Here is a 12,273-nt window from a genome sequence, read left to right as displayed (position 1 = left end):
TACACGCCGGGTTAGTCGGCGCAGTTATCATAAATGAAAACGATAAAATTCAACATGTAAAGCTATAAATTTCACCTGCAATTCGATAGCAATATTTACAAAATTATATCATTTGATTACAAAGTATATCAATCAACGGTAATTAATTTTAGAAAAAAGTTGATTAATTTCAGAAAATTTTAATTAGGAATAAATACACAAAACTTGTGTAAATTATATTTATTATTATAATATGGTATACAAAAATTTTAGCAGCACTTATTATGCTTTAGATAATTCTAATAATAATTCTAATAATAAAAAATTTTACCAAAATTTTGAGACTCTTTTATACTAATAGATGTCAAAAATATTATATAAGAGATAATAAAATAGCAATAGCTATAAATTAATGAATGTTGATTTACTACTTTCCTCGAAAACAGCATGTAATGATGCAATAATACACATACATATACACATATATGAATGATAAATGCAATAAATATTTCACAAATAAATGTGAGATTTCAGCACGCGCAAACTGGATTAAGATTTAAAGATTTGATTTGGCAACCAAGTCTAAATATAAAACAACACTTTATAGAGTTTAATTCATTGAAATGCTATGACAAGAATTATTCGACCGTAATAAACGAAGCTACGAATGAATTTAATATGAATAAGAGGAATGAATAATAATATGAATAATATATGAATATATCTTACTATAATTATACATGATAAATAAGCATATTTTTCCATAGATAAAAGTGTGCTTTGTCCTCAGTGCCTTGTGAATAAAGCTGGAATTAGAATTATTAATTTTCAAAAAATGAGGTACTTTTTACATAAAAAGAATATTGTTTTCGAGCTTGTTAGAAAATTGTATTATTAGCCGCATCGCCTCATATGCTGATCCTACTAAATTCTATGATTGTCGCGAAATTCCCGTAACAACAGATTTTTCAATTTACGTGTCCTTTTTTTCTGCTTTTGCCGCTGCCCGTTTTACTCTCGTTAAAGCCCTTTCTCGCCGTGCGACGCACGTCATTCTATTCTGGTGCGAGATTTTCACAGCTGCTGCGACACTAAATATTTAATGGTTCAGGTAAATGTTGGATGCGACAGCTCAGGATCGAGATGCAGACGCAAATTCGCTCGATAGTCGGGATTCTTTCGCCGGTGAATCTCGTTTCGGAGTTCAGTGGAAATTCTGGGGGCGGAGGCATCGCTCTGGCCGTTCCGACGAAATCGATATCGCGCACCAGCATTCGTATCGCCGTGAATTATTACGCGTAGCGTTCAGCAAATTGTCTTATCGCGTGGCGCGCGTTTGACAGTGACGCAATTCTTGTGAGACGTAATATTTATATTAAAAAGTCCGCCTAATCAATCTACGTCAGGGGCTTAAAAACAAATTTACTATACCGCTGGATATTAATTGCCTCGATTTGCTCGGACGAATTGCTTCATCGTGTTCTTGCGCTAGTCACAGTAAATTGTTGCTTGGAGGGAAAACTTCAGCAATTAGTTCTTTAACCCTCCCCCCTTCAGTTGATGTTGTAAAAATAAAATATCGCAAAAATCCCGTTTTCATCTTTTCACTAGGCGGTACTGGCGATGTACGCGTCCATAAATGACATTTTTAATTTAGTAAAAAATGATGGTGAACGCACAATATCCGAACAACATATTTAAATAATAATTGCTGTTCCATTGTGTTGCAATCACATGTACATAACACTTTTATTATCTGATAATCGGAGAAAGGTTTTTAAATTATTGATGATCAAGATTTGTTGACAGGAAAATATTTTGTCAGACGTTGATTTTTTAAAGCAAATTAAAATATTATACCTAATTTTTCGTAATATATTGTGAGCATTCAGAAATTTCGAAATGTGTTGCTTACTGGTATCTGCACCAAACGTGAAATATTTTTTGAGTACTCGCTATGTCTGTTTTTAAATGTTTTCTTCGTCAATATATATATAAAAATTTTTTTTTAATTATTTATTACTGAATCAAAACGTGTTGAAATACATATATATACGATAGTAATTTACTAAGGTAGCTTTAATACGTCGCAGGCGCAATCTGTAAACTCAAACAACCGCGGTCGCATCTAATCGGCGGAAGACATACAGAGACACGGTTCGCGTTTAAATTCACAGAGAGCTTAAATTTCATCCTTGAAGACTCTGTATGTCGCAAATACATACACGAGTTGAAAATTCACGCGCAAGTAAATACAAATATAATCTTGTTTTATTGTTTGCATACACATGCAGAAATTACAGCGATTACAGTTTGAAAAATGCGAGTCAAGTGAAAAAACATTAATACTTATGTAATAACTGAATGAAAAAAAGGGAGATAAAAAAATACGAAGTATGCATCTTTTATATCTGTTTTCAAAGAGTGAAAGAAAGCTAGTGACATATTGTTACATCACTAATTTTTTAAATCCATAAAATTGCAGTTTCTCTGATATCAGCAAGAAATTAAAACTTTTTATTACAACGTGATAAGGTCTGACATATGACAAACATATTTATTAGAAACAGGTATACTTTTATACTAAATTAAAAATGTTATTAATAAATCTTGGTTACCACACGCATGACGGCAGAGCGAATTGCTGTCTAAATCTGCTGCGGAGACGCGTAAAATTAGCGTCAAATGCTCTATGCGTTGTAATTGACATGGAAACCAAAATGTACTCACCAAAGCGTATAAGCATTAATGAAGTCTCCGGGAATTATTACACTCTGTCACGTGCCAGTCAATTGTCGCGAAATAAACGCGCCGTACGCCGTTTGCTTGTTATTGCTTCATTAATTGCAGGCGCGGCAAGTAAGCGGAAACACGCATGGCATATTATCTAATTTATCGAAGCGGCTTGTCCTACGCAGATGCCCGTCGACGATAAGCGATTTGGGCCGTGTTCGGGCAGTGATAAACGCTGGGTGTGATTAATCCGCGCGAACCGCACCTTAATGCGGGCCCCTTTGCAAAGTAAAATTAAAAGCGCGCCCGGATACGTAGTATGCAGTACAGGTATCCGCGTTATTCGGGCGGTCGCATCACAATGGCCGCAAGGCGATTATAAACTAGAGCAATTAATTATAAGTGGTCTCGCAGTATAACGACTTCATGCTGGAAATTCCGGCGTGTAACGCCGGTGCATACCGCGAATATTTGGTTTGCCATGAAACGCTTCAAGACCGGCCGTGCCTCCGTCTTCCGGTATGCGGTGAAACTGCAGTTCTCTGTTCTCTTCTATCCGCTTTCCAACCCCACCTCTCCGCCACCTCCCCTCCTCTTACACGCCGTCACATTTTCCCCTCTCGCAACGGTATTCTGCAACCGTCACGCTCGTTTTCCTTCTTCGCGATGCCATTTATCAATTATAAGTTGCGAGCACCTGAGGATAAAACGTTGAAAAATTCCACTGTCAGTGCCGGATTTTCGCCCGTTTGCATCTATTTTGCTGCCGTTTAAGTCGTCGAAGGACGATTTTTACGTCGTATCCTGCGCGCAAGAGCAACGGAAATCTCTCTCGCAACAAAGGACGCACAGGAATGTCCGCGTTCCGATGTCTAACGCGATTTTAAACACCTTGTAATGCAGTTGTCTAGTCAACTTTAACCAGTGTGCTTATCGCGCGATTATCAATTATTTATTGCACCGTAATCACATAACGATTTTCTATTAATAAACTCATTACTAAGATTCGAATAAAATATAACAAATTTAATTGTTACATGACACATAATAAATAAATTATTAAAAATACCTTTATGCTAAATCGTCATCGTATATTCTATCTTAATAAATAACATAAAAAATTAACTTAAAAATTAATTATGCCTAAATCAAGATAAATTATTAAATATGTCTAAAATAAAAATTTTTTTATAAATGTATGTATGCAACCAACCTTTTTACGTCCGCTTATAATTATTATAAAAATACAAATAGAAATATTCAATATATTAATACTCGTTTTGACAACTCATGGCTTACCAATCGCGTTTTATGAAAAGAAGATTTGATCGCTCTTATAGGAGGGCTCGATTGAATGGCAGGATTCTGAGATTGATAAAGGCCTGCAAATTCGCTTATAAGAGGATCGATGAGCGCCGGTTTCGAATCATAAACGCAATAACGATAAAATGTCATTCTGCTGCGAACGAGCGAACGTTTTCTGTGCGAAGGAAATAACGTATGTTCGGTTTTCCTAATCGGATGTTCGACTGGCTTTTCCGGGATAATAGCTCGAGCAGGCGGGATTACGGAGGGACAGAGCCTCGGATAGCTTCCCTATCGCTTCGATAACTCTGTTCGATGGTCCGGACGAGCTGCCACCCTTGCAACCAGCATTTTATATATTCCTTCGAACGTAAGAACCGCATGTCACGTATAATATAAAGCGTTCCAGTCGCGCACTCGACATTATCGGTATTCAATTAACGCGCTTGTGTTCTCCAAATTATAACCTTCACTCCGATCTCGCGGTGGCATTGAATAGTAAATTTAGAAAAAGTTAAAAATATTATATCTATTATAAATATTGTATTATTTAAAATGTTTACTGCAAATTAATTACTAAACAAACATTACAAGCTACATATTTGCGTATGTCGTAATATTAGTCAAATTTGTCTACTTCTCTATTAGAGAGATAAAGTTTCACCGTGGTAAAAGCATAAAGTAGCAGATTTAATCCGAGGAGCACCATCACATGTCATGTGAGCAAGACCCTTGTTATCTCATTAAAATTACGTCAACTGCGAGCGGGCAGTTACGTTAACTTGGCAACATCATCCATGAAATCAGCCTCCAACGCAAACTATTCAGAGCACCCAGAGAACCATCCTGAGGTTACCTTACCGCTCGTTATCAAGTTCGAGCCGAGATAAGCATTAATGCACTCGCATTGATTTTAACGCGATATAACCTTGACCACGCCATAATTAGACACACGAACATATAAAGAATAAAAATATTTTCTTAATTATGCGTAGAAAGAAATATGTTCTATCGTAATAGCTGTTAAAAGTTAAATCAAGAAGAATAGCATTTAATCGGCAGCTCTAGACTTCTAAATAATGAAAGATCAAGAGAGTTTCTTGTGAATTAAACTCTTAAGGGATAAGAATAAATTATAAAATCTCCTTTAGTTAATGTCAACTGAACTTTTTCTTAACAGAATCTTAGTTTGAGAGTCAAGTTACTAAAATATTTACTGCTAAAAATTAAGAAGTTGTGAAACAAGATGACGTTCAACCAAATTTTCGCTCAGATAAAATTAACTTTGAACACGCCGAAGAATTAATATGTGTACATAAAAAGCACACACTAGTGCTTTTAATGCAGTTTACATATATTTTTAAATGAAATAATAAATAATAAATTGCAAAACTCTTGACACTAATATTCAAGCTCGAATTATGACGCCAATTTTTTTGAAAAACTTGAGTATTCGAAGAGTTGTGTTTTTCAACGATTGTCCCGAGCTAATTTATATATTTGTTAAATTTAAATTTAATAAATAAAATTTGTTATTCTTAAATTTTACGTTTTTGTCGATTTGTGATATAAGTCGGCTTACGGAAGAAAAATGCGATAAAAAAATATTGCTGCATTATTCCACGGAGACGCAGACATCGGCATCTCTACAATAGTACCGTTGTTTCGAGTAGTATTGTTTCGGGTTGTTTCACGCGGAGCTACGACTCTTTCATGTTTGAGATCCCCGTGCTACCGACGGCGAACTGAATAAAAGGAAAATGAACTCAGCCACACCCAGCCAGTCTTCACATTCCGAGGCGTTCACCCTCGTCCCGGGAAATCACGGTAATCTCGAGTTTTTTTCAGGAAGGGATTCGTGCCCTCGTTGAAATAACCTTAAGAAGTTTCGCGGGCTTATCGTACAAATGCGGCGGCTCTCTGGAAATAGTTTGCGTTTAACGTAATTGGCCCCGGGAAGTGATTTGCATTAGCTCAAAATCCACGCCATAACGGCGATGTTTATACGCTGACAAAACTGCACCGCGTAATGGCAAGAAACGCAATATGGGAATCCGCAAGGACGATGATAATATATTCGCGATGACGGAGTCGCCGCAATTGCGTACAAGCAAGTGACCGCGTACACCGCTCTACCATGGCTATGTAGAGCGTTTATGAATATGTGATAGCTGCGACCGTGGGTTCGCCTGGTGTTGCAGTTTGTCGAGTGAACTTTAAAACGTATGCAATTTTCCGCCATATCGCATTACGGGACGCGCGAGGAAAAACAACGGCTGTCCAGCCTTGCAATTTTGCCTTCGTGCTGTTGCGCACTTGTGGTTCACGTATATTAAAATTATTAACGTTTTGCAGTTGGAGCGGAAACGCATTTGATATACGTGAAATATATGCTCGAGAGGAATAATCTGTTTCGTGAAGTATACGTATTTAAAAATATTGCGCTGCAATCCTGCACGACCAAGTCACCGCGCGGCTTACGAATATGTACTGCGCCAAGGGACCGAGAAAGCATTTCGCATGCATAGGTCATAATTTTTACCCTTAAGTCAGCCAAAGTCCGATCCGGTTATAATTAAAAAAATAATAGAAGAATTATATGCACGGCTGATACAGCTGTAATCAGCTGTTTAGAGACAATTCATTTTTTAAAGCTCCATATATCAAGAGTCACAAATGTGTGCAAAAAAAAAGTTTTTAAAACATATAGCTTAATTCATACTTGAAATAAAATATATCTATATCATTTTTCTTGTGTCTGAAAAAATGTCAAGAATGAAGAATTTATTATTAATTGAATCTCGACTTTTGCAGCGAGCATTTTTAGCGAGTGATATAATGTTTCACGTTAATATGCCCTATTAAAAATAATGACATGTCACCAATATCGACATTTTGAACGACTCAGCGGGATTCCGATGAGACACGGCTAAAAACTGCTGCACAGCACAGCCGCACAACTCGAGCAGAAGATACCGATAGGCCACGTCTAAAATGTCTAACCACGCCTAACTGCAAAACATACGTGCCGCGAGGGAACAAACAGCCACGGAGTAAGAAAATAGGATTTTCGCTTAATTATCGCTGTTTCGAGAACGCTTCGTCACGTTCTACAGGAGAGACGTCTATATTTGGGGGAGGTGCCTTGCGTGCTGCTGTTTATTCAATGCTTATAGCGCAAGCCAATTTATCTCACGCTTCGGCCAAATGTCAAAGCCTTGCGCTCGAATAATGGCACCGTGGTTCGGGCTGTGGTTAGACAATGACGTTCCGACGCTTTCCGTCTCGTAGCCCCTTCGACCCCTAAAACAACCGAACATATAGCATGGATTTCGTGCACCGGCACGCTTATGAACGTACACGTTTACACGTAGCTGGACCGAATGTACGGCGTGTACACGCAAGCAGTGTTCACGCTGTGCTCGCTTAATTAGTCGTCCTTATGTGACTCGTTTATCAAAGGTGCACGCACACGGTTGTAGGACCGAGGTACGGTTGCCACCCGGTGAGAATTAATTGAAAGGCTGAATGCAGAACTGTCACGCTCGATCCAACTGACCCAGGAGAGAAGCGGCTCTTCCAGTCAGTCGAGAGCCCAATTATTAGATGCGCGAAAATTACGGCGAGTTGCGTATAAATAAATACGCGTGTATCGCGCTTGATCGGGAATAAATTATTATGTAACCGCATACAAATCTGGTTAAGTGGGTGTCATCGAAATTCGGACATTCACCAACACGGATTGTCCTAATTAAACAGTGCACATATTCATAACGAAAGAATGCGTAAGCATGTTTATTAGTCTAGCCATGTGTTTAAGCTGATGCGCCGCAATATTCGCGTAATCGGTTTTATTCATACATGCAAATCAACTTTGCGTGAGTTTGACAAACGTAATACTTTAATGTAATTCAACTCGGATCATACTGTTCCGTGGTTACACCAGATTTAAATGATATTCCAATGATCTTTCAAGTCATATTAAATTATCTGTCCATTTTATGTCCAATTTATTATATTAATGATCTAAAAATTTGATAGAACTAATGACAAGTAAAAAAAAAAAAAATAAATTTTTAATAATATATATATATATATATATATATATATATATATGTAATATGTATTATTTAATATTATTTTAATATTGAAATCAATAAAATATAATTTTGCATGATTCTGCCAATATTATCCGCAAAGTCATGCAAATCATATTTTATATTTATTTCTGCTTGTTATCTATACATTATCTATAGAGAAACATAAACAGTTTACCAATTTACATATTAACTAGATAATTAACTCATTGGAATATTGGTGCAACAAATATTATGAATTTGTAAACTTGCGTTGAAAACGTAAAGTGATTAATAATATTTATATATAATCATTCTCGAAATGTTACATAATACCACTTCATAATATTAAAAATAAATCAGTAAAATATATATTTTATACATTATTTCAATTTTGTGACATAAAAAGTGCTTATTATTCCGCGAGACATGGAAAAAAAGTCGCGAAAATGAGAACTTTTCTTACACCGAAACAAATGCAGCTGCATGTTTCCGTGATTGTGCGCAACGCGCGGTTTTTCACATTTTTCTTTTTGTTTGAAGGGGAGGCTGTGTAAATTATGCATCCTCTATACCGTCCTCGATTCCGTCACTTTGGGAAGAATCCCTCCGTCTCAACGATTCACGATCGATATTTTCTTACGAGGCAGGTTTTACGATGCACATGGAATTGTCGCGCCACGTGCAACGGAACACTCTGCGCGCCGATATTGTCAGAATATAACAGGAGTCCCCCCACGGCGCGCATTATATTACAGCATAATATTATCGCTGTAACGCGCTCGTGACGGCCGTTAAGGTCTGGCAAGATCGCCTGGTGGCGTCGGGGGCTGCTTGCGGCTCGCGGGTGGGCAGGGTGCATGCGAGGAGCTAAACAACGGTCTGATTATTAACGAAGTTCTCCTAAGTTTTCTCGTTTACGCTCGTGTGGCCTCTTCGCATTGCGCCCCTCGCACGTTGGAGCGTGCAAGCCGCTGCGTATACATCGTTGCCGAATGCTCCCGGTTCTTTCGTGAATGTCGCACTATTTCCAAGAGACGCGGAGAAAACGCGCGAACCTCCCTGAATTTGTAATGCAGAATGTTTTATGATACAGGGATAGCAAGCGTAAAAATATCGGGGACTGGTACGTATCATTTTTCAAGATATACGCGAGAGCGAATCTGAGCGTATATAAAAGAAGTTCAATCTATAAAACGAAATGAGAGCTAGACATTATACGAATATTATATTTATTTATCCACTGTGATAATTGGTTGCCAGTCATACGATTCGGATGAGTAAATTGAATTGATTCCGTTGATTTGACAGCTTGACGTTTAACGATTAAATACCGCAAAATGATTGATTGAGAGCAAGTAAAAAATAATGCATAAAACGAAAGGTGTAACCGGAGAGTCATAAATAGCACGTAAAGTAATTTGAAGCGTCTAGAATAATAAAAGGATCGATCGTGGCTGTAAAGCTACATGAAAATATGCACGGTTTATAGCTAACACCCGATATTCATGATATTGACAAGAAGACGATAGAAAGTTCCGGCGCATATTTGCGTACGCGAGATTAAACAACGAGTTGGCTGCTAAGAGAGTTCTCGAGTTCTCTCCCGTTTGCTCTCATGTGCTTCTTCGCGTTGTATTCGCATGCTCGCATTAGAGCGCATAAAAGCCCAGTACTTAGAACGAAGCGTATACAGCGGCATGCGGTTCTTTTTTCGACTCGGCAAACCGTGCCAGCGTAAGCGCGATGAGAGCGCGCAACCGAAGCTTTTGGACGCCTCTTAGCGCTTTCGCAGAAAATCGAATTACTCGTTTCGCGTTTGCGGCCCCGCCGACGGCAGGAAATGAGCATCCAGTCCTTCACTGGGAATGGGCATTTTCCGGAGCCGCTTCGACGTCTTAGAAGTCCTCCGCGACGTCCTCTCTCGCCCGATCTCCGTGCAATTTGATTTTATCGCGGAAGCGGATCTAAAAACAAACGATCGTAGCGTTTTTCTTTTCCGTCGGACAGCCCGCAGGCCAGAAGTTATATGCGATAGATAGTGCCTTCACGGTATTAAAACCGAGCGCTGTTCTACAAACATCATTAACAAACGTTTAAAAACGATTTGCGAATTTTTATTGCGAACAACTTGAATATGTTCCTATATCTCGTCGATATTTTGATAATGTATTAGAGATTCAATAGAAAGTATATTACTATCTCTGAGATTATTACATTCACATTCCTTTAGACATGGTACATTTGTTTTCACATAATTTCTTTCGATTATTATGCTTTTAAATGGCCGGAAAAGTTCGCAAATATTTTATTTACAAAATTATTATTAAAAACGTTAGAACAGATGGCCTTCTTTGATGAGATAATAAGCAATAATTGAACTATTAAAATATATTAATCATTAATTTATATAAATATTGCTATATGTTTTACATGTGTTATCTCTAATCGAATAACTTTATCAATAATCCTACAAACAATAATCCAAAGGATCAATAGATAACAATTTAGGATACCTACATTAAAATGTCATTAATCGTATATACTTGACAATATTTTAAATGATTTCTTCTGCAACTGCATTTATTACTATGAAATTACTATTTGAATTGTTACATTAATATTATTATATATTAATAATATAATAATTTCCTTCTAATGACAAAATGTCCCTAAATCAACAAAATTAGATCGTAATCACTCGCATTGTTCTTTTACTCATGTGTTTATCTATTTGAATAAATAACTAAACATATATATGTATCCTGTTTATATCAGTTTGAATTAAATATCATCGATTCATTAATATGATCCACATTGCTATATTAATAATGGATATAATAAAAGAATGACAACAAATATAAATATTTTTGATTAGCAAAAAATGGTGCGTAGAATATGCAAATGTTTTGAATTAAGGTGTTCTGCCGCTTTCTTCAACAACAATTACTCAACAATTTATTGAAATAACAGAATAACTTTTTTACCGGCATTATAGCGTACCTTTAATTAGAACGTATAATTTGAACAATACCTACAGTTTTCCTCTTGGCGACTCACGCCTCCATTGTGAAACTTGGCTTGAAAGACCTACAGAAGCACCTACAATGATGCCGGAATATGTGCGACGAGGCAAGTGGAAATGTTGTCGGCTTTACCTTACCCAACGGGTGAAAGGAAGAGAATGTTGTAGAAAAGAAGAGAGGGAGAAAGAGCCAAACGGAAAGGGAAGCGCGGAAAAGAGAAAGACAGAGGAGACGGTGAAAGAGAGAAGGACAGGAGTTAGAAACACGTTTCGCTTCCTGCCGTCACCTTGAAGCCATCTCTTACCGGTTTACGAGGGCACCCACGAAAGTTTCGGTACACTTGCACTTAGAGTCATCCTTCGAAATACATAGCACGATGTAAGTACTGTAATGCCTGCTACGAGTACTGGCCTGAGCTGTAGATTGGGTTTATGACTTGCACTACTCGTTTGCATGCCACCGAAAGACATGAAACGCTTAAACTCCTCTTGCAAGCTTTTCGATGGTGACTTCCATCCGCGCCAGTGTACGGCGCTTTGGCTAACGATTTGCCTGCTCGTGACTTGAAGCTAATTCCAGCATTGTGCATACCGTTGTTTCGTAATTTTTGATTTGACAGATCTCGTGACGCCGACCGCGGCGTTGAAAGACGTGAACCGCGTACTGCATTCGGAGAAAGAGCTTGCACAACGATTCATCTGACCTCGTTAAGCTCGAAACAGAATGTGCAATCGAAGAAGGAGCTTTACGACGGAGAGCATCCGACCTCGTTAGGATCTAGCCTTCGTCTAAAGGAGTTGATAAACGAGGATATCTACTGATTGATCGACAGTCTGTTAAAGTAGTCCCCGCACGTGTAGGCTGCCTCGATGCGGTGAATCACAGGTCACGAAATCTTATCATCTGACATGGAAAAGTGGATAATCTTTTTCACCGTCGGACCGACGATCGATTTCAACCTATTTTCACTCGCCACAGATTGAAAAGTAACGTTTCGATTGAGCACGTGATTTCACTCTGTACAAGTGCAGTGGAAAAAGGCTTGGCTTTTTAATAGCGAGAAAGTCACGTCTGACCACACAATAGATTTTACTACTTGTAACTCATCAAATATATTTAATAATATTTTTATGTATGTGCTTAATATTTCTATA

The 12,273-nt window shown here is 37.8% G+C and overlaps 1 protein-coding gene across 2 annotated transcripts in view; it reads left to right on the top strand.

Moving 5' to 3' along the window:
• LOC105672314 (Dpr-interacting protein kappa) overlaps nt 1-12,273 on the top strand; it is a 157,197-nt gene that overhangs the window by 75,308 nt on the left and 69,616 nt on the right. The window lies entirely within an intron of this gene.

This window comes from Linepithema humile, chromosome 6 (genome assembly GCF_040581485.1).
Source record: "Linepithema humile isolate Giens D197 chromosome 6, Lhum_UNIL_v1.0, whole genome shotgun sequence".
Lineage (NCBI taxonomy): Eukaryota > Metazoa > Arthropoda > Insecta > Hymenoptera > Formicidae > Linepithema > Linepithema humile.
This window is presented reverse-complemented; position numbering and strand designations above follow the sequence as displayed.